This window comes from Battus philenor, unplaced genomic scaffold (assembly GCF_028537555.1).
Source record: "Battus philenor isolate CCGP_79_NKW_IND1 unplaced genomic scaffold, ilBatPhil1.0.hap1 SCAF_19, whole genome shotgun sequence".
Taxonomy (NCBI): Eukaryota; Metazoa; Arthropoda; class Insecta; order Lepidoptera; family Papilionidae; genus Battus; species Battus philenor.
Genome location: NW_027181681.1, coordinates 11,638,708 through 11,658,099, shown reverse-complemented (window position 1 = coordinate 11,658,099; position 19,392 = coordinate 11,638,708).

Genomic DNA, 19,392 nt, shown 5'->3' with positions numbered 1-19,392 from the left:
GAACTGAATGTCGTTGATAAACAGATGAATGGCTCTCACATGGAATTAGATAGAGTAGATCAGATTTTGCAAGTCCGACTGTATTAGCAAAAAAGAAGAATGGGAATGAATTAATTTCTTGATATTACACTGCCAGATTTATCAACCTTTTCATCGTTTACGAATTTTGATATTAAGTTCCAGAGCGTGCTTGTATTATCATAGTTTAATGAAATGATTATTGCTATCGTCCAAAATAGACAGACAATAGTGGATCAAGTTGTTGTCTTGTTTATATTGGACATGACGCCAACTTAGATCAGCTTGGCCAGACTGGATTTACCACGAGAACTAGGACCCCCTCAAGTTGTTGTCAGAGGTGCTACGCTCGAAGTTGTAGACAACTATACCTATATATCTACTATACACAATGCACGTGCCGATACAGCGTCCGGGAAGAACTTTCTCGATGCCGAAGCCGTCTAACCTTCCAGGTTCCAAGTTTTAAAAAAGTTCAATAAATAAATAAATAATGTACAATCTGCCAATCCTACAATTACTCTTTATCCTTGCATTTCAACTAATAACAATCTTATTGCTTATGCTTTGGCAATTTGGAAATTGACATAAGATAAAACTAAGCTCGTTTTATCTTATGTCAATTTCAACCACAGATGCGCGTTACACACGATTTTAACATCCTAGATATAAATGATAGTGTTTATCAATACTTAAAGCATAGAGATAATTATTATTCATAATAATGAATTATGGACATGATATCACGAGGTTTTTCTATAAAGTGAAGTAAGTACAGTCAGTTTCGGATTTTTGTCGGGGTTCGGTTCCACAACTTCGAACGTAAGTCGAAATGGTCGTCAGTCGAATTTCATACAAAATAAATAATATAATATGATAGACATATATGTATGTATTATATTAGCAAATATAATGCCTTTTATTGATGATTTTTAATTGTTATTATTTTAGTTGGTTAATAACTACATACATCAATAAGTATATATTTATAAGGATTATTTTGGCTTATGGTCAATTATCATCTGAGGTTCTGATATTTATTGCTGGCTCTTGAGATTTATCAACGAGTGTAGTGGTAGTGTTTTGCGTTTTTATTAACAAATCCAATTTTGTTTGGACAGTTTATTTTTTCTCTCGTTATAAATTTGATTATAACAGGCAATTTCTTGGTGAATATTGCGTTGTACTTTCGAAAATCTGTCGATGTCCGAGTCCATATTTTCAAATATTTCAATTGCCTCTAGAAGCGTGAAAGATTATATTAGATATATAAATGTAAAGAAAACTACAAAAAATTGAAACATTTAAAAGAAATTGAAATTATTTCGTCGTAAGTGCGAATGGTCGTAAGTTGAGGTGGTCGTAACTCGAGAACTGACTGTACATAATGTTAATATTAATTATAAATAACTTTAATATTGGACTAACTTAGGTTTTACTGAAGAGAAGAATATGCGCTATTTCTCTTTTTCTTCTTTTTCTTCCTCAAAAATCGCCACGATGACATCTAGCGACTTTCCACGATCTTAACTATGTCGTCGGCCCACCTAGTGGTGGTACTACCAGCATCTAGCACGCAGCATCTACCGGCTCAGTTGCACGAGCGATGTACTCCACCCACTGCTACTTCTTACAAGCAATTCTTCAAGCTATGTCGTGACCTTGGATCTTCTGCGGATCTTTTCACTTTTAGTTCGAAGTAAGAAAAGGACCAATATTTAGCCACTTCCGCACATGCAGTGGCAGTCGTGCAATGAAATGCACCGCTCGCCAGCCCGCTGATAAATGCGCATGCGGCAAACAATGCGAATCACACAACCGCCACCACCAAATCACTCAACACGTGTTTCACCCCTCCACGGGGCATCTTCAGAAACTATGTTACACCGATTAGTGCCAAACACAGAGTCACTCTGTGCTTGGCACTAATCGGTGTAACATAGGCCAAATATTGGTCCTTTTTTTACTTGGGATGGACTTCCGCGAAGTAACGCCTGATTCCATTAAATACTTTTAATTCGATCTCGCAGTGAAAATTCGAACATAGCTCTCTTTGCTTTCTGGGTGAACTTGAGTCTTCTAATAAGGCACTTGTAGTTACCGCGACAACCGTCTCGTCGTCGCCACTCAAGCATCTTTCAGCCCTTATTAATATTATATATCAAAACTTATTAAGCACAAAGGTACTCAGAAAAATTATATATATCTATGAGAAAATATTTATAACTAGACAACATTTTAATAATCGAATTGACCAAGTTCATGTTCAAAGCTTCATAGAAGCTTTACAAATAGTCAGCTGGATACAATGTGGATGTTATTCGACATAAGTGATGGTTTAGAAATGTTAGAAATCAAAGATTAACTGTGCTGTACTTTTATGAAAAAGATGTCAAAATCTCGGCATAAATATATCTAGATGTACTAAGAAGTTAAACCACCTTCTCGACACATTACATTCCATAAAAAAAAATTATTTAACTTTTTAGCAAGATACTCGTATGTAGCATCGAGTCATAAACCCCGACACAACCTAAGTATGATTTGAAGCGAACATTTTGGACTTGACTAGAACTGAAGATTGGCCATCATCTAGTCCCGAGATTAATACACAGTTCAGTTATAAAGTCAGTTTTACTATAGCTTGCTTTAAACGCGATTATAATTTGAAGTTTCTGGAATAATCTATTAGTGTCAAAGAGAAATTTTCCCACGAAGAGAACGCGTGATTCTTTTGATAATCGGCTTCAAAGTTCAGTGTTGTTTTAACAACACTATAAATTTTTAAAGTAAGTAATATTACAGTTATAAGTGCGGTAAGTAATAAAATTAAGTATATATAACATTACCTAACGAAAATTGATTTATTCCAACCAAAAGTCCAAACGAAAACTAATGTAAAAACAAGAAACCTAGATTCCTATTCTAATATTTAGATAAAAGTAAACATAGCTGGTAATGGTCAAGAATTTTGTCCGAATGGCGATTAAATCTCAATACGACCTTCTTTAGACGTGAATATTCGGCATAAAAATGCAACACACATTACAATTATGTTATTATCTGGCTAATTTAATAAAGATAATTTCCATTAGCGTTCAATTACGTCCGTATAGTGTAGTCCAAACGTTTATTATCATCAATTTTAATAATATACTTGTCAAGGTATGGTATGAGAATCTCCGAAACAGATTGAATATCTATAATATAGTTTAGTTTCAAATTCAGTCCAACAAATTTGTTGATTTCTAAAGGGCACGTATTATGATTGTTTAAAAATACTTTGGTAAAATAGTAGGCATAACATATTAAGCGACTTTCTTACATTTTTTTGGCCCCTGCTATTTGGGGTCCATATTACCCCTAACTAGTTTAGGGACTTTTATTGTTGACTTCAATTGTATTATTTTGGTTTCCCGCTCTTCTTCCATGTGTCTTAAGATCTTTTATTTTATTCCTTACTTTCTACATTTCATCTGTCTTATCCTTTCATTCCATTTTCACTCTTTATCGACGCCTTTCATCCATCACCTCATTCCTCAGGTTTTACAATAGTTATTTCTATTTTATTTTACATGATTTAATTTATGCAAATGATACTACCATTAACAATAATTTCTATTTTATTTACATTTTTTATTCCTATTTCTTTTTATTATTTACGTTACAATGTTTTTGCATAGCCCTAGGAATTTAGGTTGCATCTCATCGTTCTGAAATAGCGGGGCTATTGTGTCCTCGCTGATCTTAGCGCCTAAGCGGCATTCGGATTGACTTTGACCATGTTGTTGATCTACCTAATGGGGTGCAGGCTTTACTCCGCGTCTACCTACAAGTTGGTATCCACTTGAGAACCTAACAACCCAAGCGGAACAAACATGGTAAATATATTGAGATTAAAACTATTATATTCATCTTTTTATTTGTTTATTCATTATTAAGATAGAGTCCATCTTGAAAAGCCTTTGTGAACTGATTCCGTGCTATTCTATGCTCTTCTTTTCACAGAACTGTAGTGTTCAATTATTATTTTTTGTTAATGACCACCGCTATCGGGGACCTCTTGTTCCCCCTGCTTTCTATCAGGGACGTTACAAATTAGGATAAAATGAGTCTTTAAATTTTTTTAAATTTTGGTGTAATATTACTCCTGAAGATGCCCCGTGGAGGGGTGAAACACATGTTGAGTGATTTAGCGGTGGTAGATGTGTAATTGGCATTGTTTGCCGCATGCGTATTTATCAGCGGGCTGGCGGGTGGTGCACTTTATTGCACGACTACGACTGCATATGCGGAAGTAGCTATATATTGGTCCTTTTCTTACTTAGGATGAACTTTCGCAAAATAATGCCTGATTCCATTAAAAATTTTCAATTTTTATTCTACATTCTATTTCGTTCTTCTCATTGTCTTTTATTCATTCCTTTTACGATTCATACGATCTGTCATTGTTAGCGTGCAGATCTTCTTTCTTGCATCCCTTTGCTTTATCTACATTCCTAGATCACAGTTTATTTCTTTTTTATCACAAACTTTTTATGTTTATTTACATTTCTTTCATTGACTTAATCACTGTCTTCATCGCCTTTCTTCTACGGTCTACTTTCTTTAGGGCCATCATGACGAAGTTATATGTTATATGTTGTGATGTTATATGTCTGCGGGCACTCTGGACTAAATAAGATTAGTTTATAACATATTGTGTTTTTGTGTTGGTCGCCGTTGGACTTGTAGGTGCATCTTGCATATAATGATACTTTGGGACGATAATACGGATTTAAAAATTATTTTATCTTTACAAAAAAGTACTTGCTATTTAAATTTTAATTAGCATTACTTTAGCCGTAATACCACATATATATTATTGTTATCTTTATCAATCGATCGATGCTATGTTTTGTACTATCAATGGTGGGAATAAGTTCATCAATCATTTTAGCATCCAGTCGACCTTACTATCATTACATTGTCAAATGATTTGTTGCCGGTTTCGTTGAATGTATTACATTTGTAACTACACCTCGTTCACCATGCTGTTTATGTTCGTGTAATTGACATAGCGATGTCGAAGTTGTAAATTCAGAATTATCCTTTGTTCGTCTGCGTTTTCGTGTGTAATATCTTTTCGTTTACAGTCCTTAAATGTTATATTCGTTTTATAATATTATGTTTCTTTGTTATGTTAATTATGTAGTCTTGTTAGCGTGTGAATCTTTACTTTAAAAAAAAATTATTGCATCTGTTTCTTCATATATATAATTTTCAAGCATAGGCCTCCATTAAAGATATCTATGAAGAAATATGCCATTGACGTTTCGCTTGGAAGACGTGTTGGCTATTGCAGTGCAGTATGGAGGTTGCTTGAAGGAGGAAACTTGTGAGCAGTGGCAATCCTATATAATTAATGCACAAAGTGTGAATCATATATAAGGCTTTATACCAGGAATCGAAATCCACGACCTACCATAGCAAATCTCAATCCTCTGCAGCTGGGCCTCTAGTACTGTATCTAACTACTTAACATACTGATTATGTTTATAGCTTACTTTCGTCAAGTTAAATCAATCACGTGTTCATATAATAAATGACTAATCCCTAAAAAGAACAGATCAATGGACACCTTTATGGATATTATAATTTTTTGTACACACACAGACAATAAATAGAGAAAAAATAAAATTCATATAGGCAGTCTTATCGCTCAAGGCGATCTCTACCAGACAACCTTTGGATGAACATGAGACATGAAAGAGAGGGCTGTTAAGGGTGTATATACATACATACAAGAATAGTTACATATACATATATACAAATACATATTTTATATATATATGTATGCATACGTATATAATATTTATGAGAGAGAGAGAGAGAGAATATTTACTTGGAAAAGGCACTACATAAATACGAATAATTAAGAGATGCTACAAAATGTCCATTTTAAAATCGAAGGAAGTGCCCTTTTACCCCTTTTTAAATGCTGACAGCGATATGGCGCATCTAATTGGTTCTGGTAGCATTGAATAACCTGAGAGTAACAACGGTAAAAGACCTTATTTACTTTATCTGCTTATAATGGATATTAATAATACAAAATATAATATCCTTATCTTATTGTTATTCAAAACAAAATAAAATCCATTAACATAAACGGTTTGTAAACATTTTATTAATAATTACATTTAAAAGATATTTTAAATGTAAAATATTTTAGTTTCCTATAACGCTGTTATGAGGTATTTTTTATTAAAATACTCGTTTAGAATTCTTGCGTTTATTAAGTATAAATTGAAAAAAATAAAAGCAAAGGTCGTCCACTTGCAAGGTGGAGAGAATATCTTGTTTAAGTCGTCGTAAGAATGCAGGCTTTTCGACTTGTCATATTCAGAGGTATTAATGAATGTCAACAAAAGACCAGTGAACTCCTATAACCTTACTAGATGGCGCTACTATGTTTTAGATCATGTTATCGTTAAGATTCTGGTGATCAAGGAACGACAAGATCAGCGTCTACCTAGAAGGTGAAGAGATTCATGTCAAGGTTGTGAGAAAACGATGGGCGCAGGCTTTCATCCTGTTTGTTACAAAACCATGGAGTAGTGTATAGTATATTCGGATATACAAGTCTCTGTATATATATCCGCATAAAATGTTTATTTAAACCATTAATGGTTCTGTTGTTGTTTATTTTTTAGTTAATTTCTTTTTTAATTTTCTCGAGTTAAATTTTCATAGTCCGACACCTGCCATTAATGGACAGGGTCTTTATCTTATCATCTTTCGCCATTTTCTTTGTCTTTCATTATTTCCTCTAACTTCCTTTACTATATCTTTCACTCCTTTCCATACCTTCCTTCCATACATCGTTTTACTTTCTTCGTCTTCCTTACAGAGCGCTACATTTTATGTTTATTATTTATAACATTTGTTTAATAATTTATTTTTTATTAATTCTTATATATATTCCTACTATGTATATCACACTTAATTTACATTTATTTTATCAACTATTTTAACACTTTTTTTTAATTAAAAATTTTCAAAAATTGTATATTTTTAGTTGTTTGTTATTGCTTTTTAATGTTTTTCCTATATTATATTTACGCACAAATTTACTTACGAATGAGACGATGTTCCCTTTATCTGTTATCTGCTTAATAGAGTCAAAATAAATTTTGATTTTTAAAGTTAGTATAATAAATGAACACGTTAGATGTAGGTCATTCCTGTCGTGAATATTCTGCAGTTGGAATGGTGATGATGAATAAAATATTTATTGGAATCAGGCATTACCTTGCGGTAGTCTATCCTAAGTAAGAAAAGGACCAATATTTAGCCACTTCCGCACATGCAGTGGTAGTCGTGCAACAAAGTGCATCGCCCGCCAGCCCGCTGATAAATGCGTATGCGGCATACAATGCGAATTACACAATTGCCACCGTTAAATCACGTGTTTCACCCCTCCACGGGGCATCTTCAGGAGTTATGTTACACCAATCAGTGCCAAACACGGAATAAAATATATAAAATATTTAAAACCAATCAAAGATTATACAATATGTATATAACACTAGATATCAAAGCAAATTATTTTAATAGGCAAAACCAATTAGGCATAACCATAAAGCTTATTACCTGAGTAGGATTGTAAGTTACTAACAAGATATTATTAGAGACGATTTCAATACAATCAGAAATCAACTTCGACATTTGACATATTATTGTGTCGTACACTGTCTTCGTATATACAAAACTTAGTATAAGTCGAATGATAAATACGATGTCAATAAACTGATATTTGAAAACAATCTCTTAACTCGTGAATCCGATGATCGCGGAGATAACAAATGTATCTCGTCTAAAAATATCAAATCATGAAACGTTGTATGCAATTTATCGATCTATTACTTAGAATACACTTTAGATAAATAAACTTCTATTTAAATCGTTTCATGTGACATTTCTATACATTAATTTGTGTCAATGTATTTAATTACTATGTTTTTTTCTGGTTTCTCTTCATGAGCAAGCTCGTGATTTATCTACGAAATCCAATAAGAGACGGTAAGTAAGTAGAAGTAAGTAGAAGATGGTAAGATATCCAGTCCTATTCGATATCCCGTTGAAAATATTGGATATGTCTAAAAAATATGACTATGTTTGCATAGCCCTATTTTTCTTGGTTAAAAAATTATGAGAACGTAAATGTACCTATTCTTAGCATGCCGAAAAGGAGTGAAGGTTTTACTTATATCGTATACCCTTTTTATTCTTAAATATCTAATAGAATTAGGTAGAAGTCCATCATAAGTAAGAAAAGGATTAATGTATAGCTATTTCCGCTATGTAGCAGATAAATGCATTTATCCGCGGGTTGGCGGTCGGTGCACTTTATTGCACGACTACCGCTACGTAGCAGAAGTAGCTATATATTAGTCCTTTTCTTACTTTTTATTTTTGTTTCTACTTTACCTGATTTATAGAGAAAAAAGATAACTTTGCCTATCTCCGCGATTTTTAGCCAGAAAATTATGAAAAAAAAATTGTCAAGGTGTAATATAACTCACAGATTGCAAATATTTAAAAACACGTTAAAAATGATAGCGGTGATTGTCATTTTATTTGATAAAAATTAAACCAAGTGTATAACTTCTGAAAGTGAACATTCTTGTTAACAAAGAAGCATTTATATAAGTGATTATTCCTAGATTCGTAATTTGAGATATTTTAACATTAAAGCATCTATTGCTTTGACTATGTTATTATAAAGTTTATACATGCACCGATTCGGTGAATAGTAGTAAATTGACGTAAAAAGATTATTATTCAATAAACGAATATATAAATGACTAGAACCCTTGGCAATGATGTCGCCTGATTGTTTTGATATCATTTAGGCTATATCTGATAAAGTGTATATATATAAATCTGTGTTAAACTTTATTAAAAGATGTGTTTTTGTGGAGTTTCTACCTGCTTCTTTTACACAACTATAACCTATAGCAAAGAAGAATTAAAAATACAATAGACCAAAAAAGATTATAATTGACGATCAATAAGAGTTCTGATAAAAGCTTCAATGTTGAATAAATGAATTTTATCTTTATCTTTATTATTATATGAATTCGAAATTATGTCGACTTTAAAATTAAATAACATAGCAGTATTTTTATTGACTAATTGTAAAAAATACGATTTATTACCGAAATGTACACAAAAGACATATCATAATAACTTAATCATTTTACTATGTACAATAGTTTTGAAAATAGAAACAAAACAAAATTTTATACATTACCAGGCTGAATAATTACAAGAATACGTCTTAACCGTTTCACTGCTACGCGGCGAAAAAGCGATGCATTATTTTATCTCTAAAACTGCGACGCAGCGTTTTTGCGCTGATAATTTCAATATGTCTGTTACTCCGTGGAATTCAACATCGTCTAGCCTGACGCGTATTTTATGTTTTACAAGTTATTCTAAAATAAATCATTGTCAGTGTATATATTTTTTCTTTATAATACGAAAAAGAATTATTAAAATAGATTGATATTTATCTAAATGAGAATATTTTATTTGAAAATATCAAGTCAAAATATGTACAGCAGTTTTAATGCGTTGTAATGTTTAGCAGTGAAACGGTTAAAATAAACGAAACATAAATCGTAAAATCAATTTGTCGTTATACATCATTGAAATTAAATTGTTCTAGTGATTTAAATGGATAGAAATCAATTTATTTATAATCCTCCATTGCTCTTTGTGAGAGGTTTTTGATAAATTTATCACACGTCAACCGTTCTGAGAACAATGATCTAATCCGTTACTAAGCTTCTGCAATAGTTGGTTGTCAATATCTATTGTATTACAATATGATTTATAAATGATTAAAAGGGTGAACGCATTCCTCATTCGCTGTCAATTATTCTACACCCTATACAAAAATCAATGTTTTCATTAATAATGATTAACGTAATAAAAAGTGTAATTAAAATTCGAATAAATTAATTAAAAATAATTAATGTATACAGTCCATCACTGCAGACATTTTGATACTAAATTATTGACTTTTGATTTGTTTCGATTAGTATAAAAACTAAAAAAGGATTTTTTTTTCGAAATTCGAATTAATGCATATTAAAAGTATTTTTTTATCTGTCCTACCAGACTACAGTACTGGCACATTTCAATAGATAAAACATTTGATTAAGACTAATCATTTTATACAGGTTGCTTGGAAATATATAAAAAAGCTTTAAAGCTTTTTGCTGACGAATGACTTATATATTCATCCCTTTAAACATTTCACACTACTAATCATCCTGTATATATATAAACGAGTCCCTTTTTTCTTTAATTGCAACTTAATTTGAAAGCGACTTTTATGATTTAATTATGTATTTTTATATAATTTTCCTAATACTTCTTATAAGGTTCTTAGGAAAAAACTTTAAAAAATCTGGTAACATAGTGATCGTTTAAACATTGCTAATTTCATATTTGGTTTTTTTCTTTATAATACTATTTTTAGATGTGTAAACTTTAAAATTTTTTATATATCTCCGGAGATTTTTTGTTATATATTTAAATATGCATAGTTTAATCTACTGACTTTTATTTTTTTTGTAATATTTCACTATCGTTTCAGCCACTGCTCACAGCAAGATATAGGCTTTCTATATATATATATATATATATATATATATATATATATATATATATATATATGTATACATATATATGAAATGTCTTTGTTGTGAAGAATAAGTAACTTTCTCTACTTATCTATCATAGTTACATTTAAATAAAAATATAATGTCTATGGATTCAAATATATGTTTAAAATTAAATATATTTTAATATGTATTTGAATATTTTGACGTCCTAAGACATTCGAGAAGTATATGGTTCCATTTTCGCCAACTTCTGCCCATTCGTCACACTTCGACATGCTCAACACCTGCGCTTTACTTCCAATAGTCGACGGATCCATTTTCCTGATTTGATTTCGTAGAGAAATTAAGAGCTATCTCTAATAGCTGTGAGCTTGCACATGAAGCCTAGACTGAGATTTCTTAGTACATTGTTCTGGTAATACACATTGATTGTAGATTTTCATCTTAAGACGCTGAATATAAGACAAAAATATGTTTTGCATGTTGCATGATTTTGTAAACAATGTGGCTGCAAGAAGTGGGCATGTCACAGCGACACTGATGTCTGTAGGATAAAAATAGGTTAGTTAGAGGAAGACATCTCTTTCAATCCGATTTCATTCTGCGTACCCTGAGTAGTGTTTTTTTTTTGTAAAATAATTACATTCATATCTAAGTTTGTTACATTCTTGTCTTAGTTATAGATTTATATAAATTCAACAGTGAGATTACTTCAATTTCCAGATATAATTATAGTATACTTACTACAAAAATAAAATTTTGTTTAGGAGTACATGCGGGTAAAGCCTAGTATAGCTAGTTGCTGTATTTAGAGACAATTATCTCGATTCTGATCTACAATCCAATTAGATGCAGTGATTTGAATAGGATTTGAACTTTAGTGATTATTTCAAAATGACTCGTTGTACTATGTATACGAATGTATATTCCTTTGATATTTATAGATATCGACTTTATTTAAATTGGACACCGACACACTATGGTTTATATGACCACATGTGGCTTTTTGACTATTTCTAAGTGGAATCCCAAAGTTTTAGTTGTTTTAATTTTTAGTTCTTTTTTAGTTTCCTGCTCATAAAACTTTTTTCTGAACTTCTTCGAAACATTCGCGAGTTTTGCGTCTTAAAACACATTTTGTGATACATTTTTTTATTTATGTATTAGTATAAATATATATCGGTAAATAATTGTTTATATGTATATAACTATTTGTCTTCTTGAGTTCATTATATATTTTGACATTCTAAAATAATTCGTACATTGTACACGTGGACTACACTTTTATACGTACACTATATACGTTGAGCAGTGTAGTGTACTGTAGTTTAGAGGTAGAGAACTGAGACTTGTGATGCGATAAGCGGGCGCGATTCCAGGGATACAACCTGATATAATTCAAACTTTGCATTAAATATTTAATGGAATCTGGCGTTATTTTGCGGAAGTCCATTCTGAGTAAGAAAAGGACCAATATTTAGCCACTTCCGCAGTTGTAGTCGTAGTCGGGCGGTGCACTTTGTTGCACGACTACCACTGCATGTGCGAAAGTGGCTAAATATTGGTCCGTTTCTTACTTTGCATTAATTACACAGGGTTACCACTGCTCATAAACAAGTTTCCAGGGGATGAGCAGCAGCGTCCTCTGCGTACCATAATACCACACTGCGATCGCCAATTCGCCTGCCAAGTTTGGCGATTATGGTATTTCACCTGATAGATGTCTCTGAAGGACACCTATGTCTTATATAAATTGTCTTTGTGCTTAATCAAGTACAGAAAACATAATTATTATTTTAGTTAACTTCTTTTACATTTAAAAATTGCCACAATACCACCAAATAGTTGTAATCATAAAAGTAAAATCATGATTTCCATGAACAAATATTAATGACGTAATATTACTGTGTTTTGCTTTTATTGTTCATATGTATTAACATTCCTGAGCGGTTCGAAACGTGCCATCTCTAAACTTTAGATTTTTTAATCTAAACGTAAAAAATGTGCAAGATTTTGTGTTACTAAAACTCGGTAGCAATTTACTTGTTATGATATGAATTCGTTTACGGTTAAGTCAACGACTCGAACGAAATTTCGGGCAAAATGCCATTTGCTAAACAAAACATAGAAAAATATTTTTCTAAAATAATTTTACAAGTAATAAAGTATTTAAAAAAACGCTGTAAACATTATTATGAATGCAGCTTTGGTTCGTATATTTCGTCATTATACATTGTATAAGAAGTGCTGAATAAATAAAACCCTCTAAACACCTTCCCCCAGCCGCCGAATCTCTTACAGATCACCCAGGTACTCCTCAGTACTGTGCCAAGACACATCTCGGGGGTAAACTGAGCCTCTTCCGACATTTTTGATGTATCGCAGCAACACTAGACCACTTTGCATTGCCATCCTTCTTGGGTCCGCTTGTGTGGGCAATGAAAGTCCCCTCAAAGTTCAGAAGAGCAGAAGAGGTTCAGAGAGACATTAAGTTTGTTAAATGAAACGCTGGTAGAGTTATATTATGTATTGCATTTTGCATTTCTATTTGAAATAAATAAACACATTTTTTTATGGCCTCCGCTATTGAGAGCAACTCGTACCCCTTGTTTGGGACAGGGGCTTTATTTACTAATAATTTTTTCAAAATCTTCTCAATTTCTTTTATTCTTTCCTTTTACCCTTCACAATATCTTGCAATTTTTTTTTGTTCTTGCATTCCTTCTTGCTTTCATCGCCTTCCTTTCCTCATCTTTTTTACTCTTAGGTGGCTAGATACAATTTCATTTCTAATCTTTATTTTATTCTTACATTTTCTATCATTATCTTTTGATATTACAGATTTGTTTAGATTAGACTTTTAATACATTAGATTCTTGTCTTACATTCTATTATTAAATAAAAACATTGTTATAACACTAAACATTAGTGTGTTGAAAGTGTTAATTTTATTAGGAATCCGATGCAATAGAAATGCTCGTGAAGGGTCGCGTGACGTCATCGTTGCGATATCCTCTCACGAGTTCGTGTGGCGAACGACCTGAAGCGCCTCGAGGCAGTTTACAGTCTCTGACCAACATCCGTGCCGTGTCACGTTCCGATAAAAAAATAATCTAAAACAAATAATGATATTTACGTCGACGAGGTCGAACATTAACCTTCATATGTACCCGTAATTGGAACAAGCGATCGTTTGTAACTAGAGGGTTGTAATCCAAGGTTGAGATGTATTCTTTAATTGAATTTGACATCACGAAATTGGTATCCTTTCCGTGGATTCTGAATACAATTTTAATAACATATTATCTACACTAAAAAATAATATAAAAATGGTGACATTCATATTATAATTATAAGAAATAAAAATAACTGTCGAGTTTTTGTCTGGCCCTTCTTAGCTGAAGTCATTGAACATCTATTTCGTTTTGGACATTCTCTCTTTGTCGATTATTAATCTAATATATAAAATTCTCGCGTCACGGTGTGCGTGATTGAACTCCTCCGAAACGGCTCGACCGATTTTCGTGAATCTTAACGTGCATATTGGCCAGGGTAAAGAATCAGACAACATCTATTTCTCATTCAACAAAATTTTTTGTTTTTATTTTTTTATGATGCATCATACAAAAACACACAAACCTAAATTTTTATCCGTCTACGATCAACCTATATTTTTTATTGTTTTTTTTTTATGTTTCCTGGAAATAACATACATTGATCAGCAAGTTTATATTTATAATTATACGCAAAGAATCATTTACAATGACCATTTGTGTATCTTATGAGAAGGGTCCTTGATTAAAACAGAGACATCATCCTTCAAGTTAAAGCTAAAGCCTTCTGATCTAAGGAGAGAAAGGTTTAATACAGTTGACGAGCAAGTCGTTCCCAAACTTTCTACCAACTTTACTATGTTTTCAGCCCACCTAGTGGGGGTACTACGCATGCAGCATATACCGTCTCAGTTAGACGAGCGATGTACTCCTCCCACTGTTACTTCTTACAAGCAATTCTTTAAGCTACGTCGGTGATATTGCTTCTTCTGTTAATCACCTCATTTCTGTTTCAATCTTGCAGCGAAACATGCTATGAGCATAGCCCTTTCTATCGCTCTCTGGTTGACCTTGTTATGAAGTACTTGGTAAGTGACCACATCTCGGATCCATATCATCACCGGCAAAACACGTCTTCAAACATTGCGGTATTTTGGACAAAAATAGATTTCGAAGCTTTCTTAACGCTGCCCATGCAAGTTGGATTCGGCGAATGATCTCTTTACCTCCCAGGCTTTATCTTCGCTTAAAATTCTTTGAATTTCCAAAATTAAATTAACGATATGTGGTGAGAGACGCCCTAAGCCTCCGCTATCTGAATATGTCACCTCTAATTCGACAATATTAGTCATAATTAAATGTAATATATATTACAAGACAATTTAGAGACATATGAATGTTGTTATGAAATTTTTATACCGCTGACCAGTATTTTAACCTTTTTTATGCCATGCACCACCTTAGCCTTTCTAAAACACTTATTCCCCCATATGTAACATAAATAATTTTTATAGAAAAGCGAAAGGGTTAAACCCGTGCCAGTTACTTTCGGATTGCTCCCTTAACAATATAATTGCTCCCTAAAGAGGTGTGAGTCACTTTAGGAAACATTACTTTACATAGATTTTTATAGCAGGTATTTACTGTATATCATTGTAGAACTTGGTTACAGAGGTTACCATCTTAATTGTTATTTTTAAGAATATGTTAAGAAAAGTCTTTACAATCAAATTGCCCTCTATGGGGCGCGCGTTCGTCACGTTAGGGAACATTGCGGTAGACGATTGCCCGCAAAAGTGTTATTAAATTTATTTTTCATATCATTTTATAGTTTTTCCTAAACCATTTTTTAAGTTTAAAATACTGTGGAATTATTATTGTTTCGAATAGGGTCGCTTTCTATTGAATCGTATCGAAAAGTGATATTTAAGTTTAATTAAATAAATTAAATAGATTATTAACCTTATTTCATACGGGTTATGACATTGGAAATCGCTACCAATTTTTAAGAAAATGATTAAAGTGTATTTTGTAAATAATTGACTATTCATTTACTTATGTTTTTTTTTTTAATTCAACTGCAAACTTCAAACAAATTGATTTGATATTTTTATTTACCGATTCTTATTGTAATTTAATATATTTATTATATATACATAGAGATTTTCACGTGTATCACTCATCACGATATCTCTAGAATAAAAAGGCGTAGAAACTTAAAATTAATCACAAATATTTATTTCAGCAAATAGAAACGAGCTAAGAACCAGTTTTACAAAATTCCATATTTCATTTCTTTAAGTTCGCTAAATGGCCGAGAGACTATTGGTATATTTAAATTAATATGTTTATGTATCGATACATAAATACTTTATGTATATTATATATATGTGACATTTTATAATGTATATATATATGTCCATATGTACACCAAGTATGTTGAGCAGTAGTAGCTTTGCGGTAGAGGACTTAAACTTGCGAGCATAGATCGCGAGTTCGATTCCAGGATGCAATCTTACATAAATCACACTTTGTGCATAAGTTATATATGATTGCAACTGCCAACAAGTTTATTAAGTATAAACAGCAACGTCTTCTGCGTACTATAAAACCACACTACTACTACTATCGGCGACTCGCCTGCCAAGCCTAGCTATTATGATATATCCCTACATAGGTATCTTTGAAGAACACCTATGGCATACAAATGCAGATTACATGTCTATATTATCTCTGAAATAAATTGCCATGAGCGTTAGGACCGCTTTGTTATTATATACAATCATAAATCTGTTTTTCTTACTGTTACGTTTGCGTTAAATAATATTATTTTAAATTATAAGGATATGTTCACTACGCCAAAATTATCAAAAGAGAGAAGTGTGGGAGCATCGAGGTCTTATATACACATTAAATATTTTTCTTATTCAGGTAAGAAAATTACCAATATTTAGCCACTTCCGCATATGCAGTGGTAGTCGTGCAATAAAGTGCACCACCCGCCAGCCTGCTGATAAATGCGTATGCGGCAAACAATGCGAATTACACAACCGCCACCGCCAAACCACTCAACACGTGTTACACCTCTCCACGGGGCATCTTCAGGAGTTATGTTACACCGATTAGTGCCAAATACAGAGAGATTCGTACGTTTTACGTAAATGAAGAGTTTACTTGATTTTTTTTTTGCTTTGGATAAACAATATTACTTTATTAGTCCATTAACAAATTCCACGTGCATGAGGGGGCAGAGTTTGAAAACGAAAGCCTAAACTTCGTTTACATAAATAAGCTTGAGGATTCCCTTTGGAATGTAGACTGCGGTCATTACATCACATGCAACATTTGAGGGTTGGTATTTACTGATATATTTTGTGGACGAATGAAGAAATTTTTTATTTTACAACGTATACAGGATGTGATGTAGCTGAGTAGCACAGTTGTAGAGAATTGGGACTCGAGATAGTATATCACGGGTTCGAATCTCGTTGTAATCTTAGGTAACTTACTTTACTTTATCACACATAGTGTGTACATGGTAAGTATAAATACGTTTTTTTATAATTTATCTCAAATTGTAAGGGAAATCTGCAATCTTCGAATACGATTGTCGTAGCTTTTTTTTACTACTTTTTTCTTCTCGTTCGTTCTTTTCTTGTCTAAAGTGTTCTACTTTGGAATAAGCTTCCCTTTTGAATAAGAGAGTTAGAAAACCGTTAAATGTTTTAAAGAAGATCCGATATATCTTAGATTAAATCAACTTAACATTTCTCTAGTTCTGTATTACATATTATGGATACATTATATCCTTTAAGCTTGCGATTGTGGGTCGCGGGTTCGATACCCGGGATTACAATCTAATGTAATTCACAGTTTGTTATAGAATAACCACTGCTCATAAACAAATTTCCTGAAGATACAGCGTCCTCTCGTCATCTCACCTGCTAAGCATGGCGAATATGTATATCTAATATATAAAATTTCCATGTCCCAATGTTAGTTACCGTACTCCTCCGAAACGGCTTGACCGATTTTTACCAAATTTTATAAGCGTATTCAGTAGGTCTGAGAATCGGCTACTATCTATTTTCCATACCCCTGAGTACTAAGGGTGGTCCACACCTGAATTTCATTTTTATTTTTTTAGAAAATTTTTTTGGTTTTTATTTTATCATGCATACAAAAATACATACATACAACCTTAAATTTTCACTCCTCTACGATTAACTCTTATTTTTTATTTGTTAATTAAAAACTTTATTTTTTTTTTGCAAAACAACGTTTGCGAGATCAGCTAGTATATATATATATATATATATATATATATATATATATATATATATATATATATATATATACATTCATATCTTAGAGGGAGGCTTATGCCCTGCCGTGAGCATCTATGCGCTAAAACATAAGAACGGTATAACATAAAGTATTATATACCCTGCCTATTATTCTGCACCACCCTGGTTTCACGGTAAAGAATGCCTATCGTGTCGGCAATTCTTCTTCATCTTTTCAGTCGATGGACGCCCACTACAAGGGATAGGTCTCCTCCTAAGATGATGATGACCGGAATTGCGCTGTCTTCATTCAGCGGCTGCCCGTGATCTTAACCATGTTGTCGGTACACTTAGAGACGGGTTTACTTACGCCGCGGTTACCGGCTCACGGCTGCCACTCGAGAAGCTTTCGGCCCGATGTGTCTCGCCACTACAGACGAGTAATTCTTACAGCTACGTCGGTATTCTTGGATCTTCTTCTGATCTCCTCATTTTTAACCCTTCCCCATCTCTCTACGTGTCCGAAATAACTCAACTTAAAAACAGTGTTAAATTAAAATTAAAAACAAGTATTATTGACTTTGCAATTTTAAAGCTTGCTTGCTTGCTTCAAGCTACGTCGGTATTCTTGGATCTGCTTCCGATCTCCTCATTGTTAATCCGATCTCTCTGTGAAATTCCGATCATAGCCCTCTCCATCTCTCCAGTTGTCCGAAATTACTCAATTAAATACGTCTTAAATTAAAATTACGAACTAGTATTATTGACTCTGCATTCGGTATATTTGTTAATGGATTTATTATTTCTTCTTCCATATAATGCTCTCGATTAAGATGTCAAAACATTGGACGGATTGTACAAAAACATCATGCAATTTACTCGACAGATTTTAATGAACAAAGGTACCTTAAAGCACTTAAGACGTTCTTGTCTAATTTGACCTTTATAAACGAAATGGTATTGTGTTTTACACATCATACTATCTAAAAGCAAGTAATAATAAATAATATCTGTATTATTTACGATTAATCAAGGCCTGTAATTACTTCATCTATATACAGGTGATGTTATATGTTCATTCTTCATTCATTCGTCTTTATAATAAAGCCATACAAAGTGGCCACTTCCAACCATTATTTTTCAACCGTTTATGTGCCATGCCCCACTATAGTTTTTCTTAAATTTTCCGCCCCCCATGTAACATATATATTTTTAAAATTTCACGTTCGAATTGCTCTTCTTCAATAATCAAATTGCCATACTGTGGGGCGTGGGCCCTGCTTTGAAAAACACTGCATTGAATTTTAAACTCTGCAAAGGATCTAGTTATATCATTGCTTTAAAACAGTACCTTCT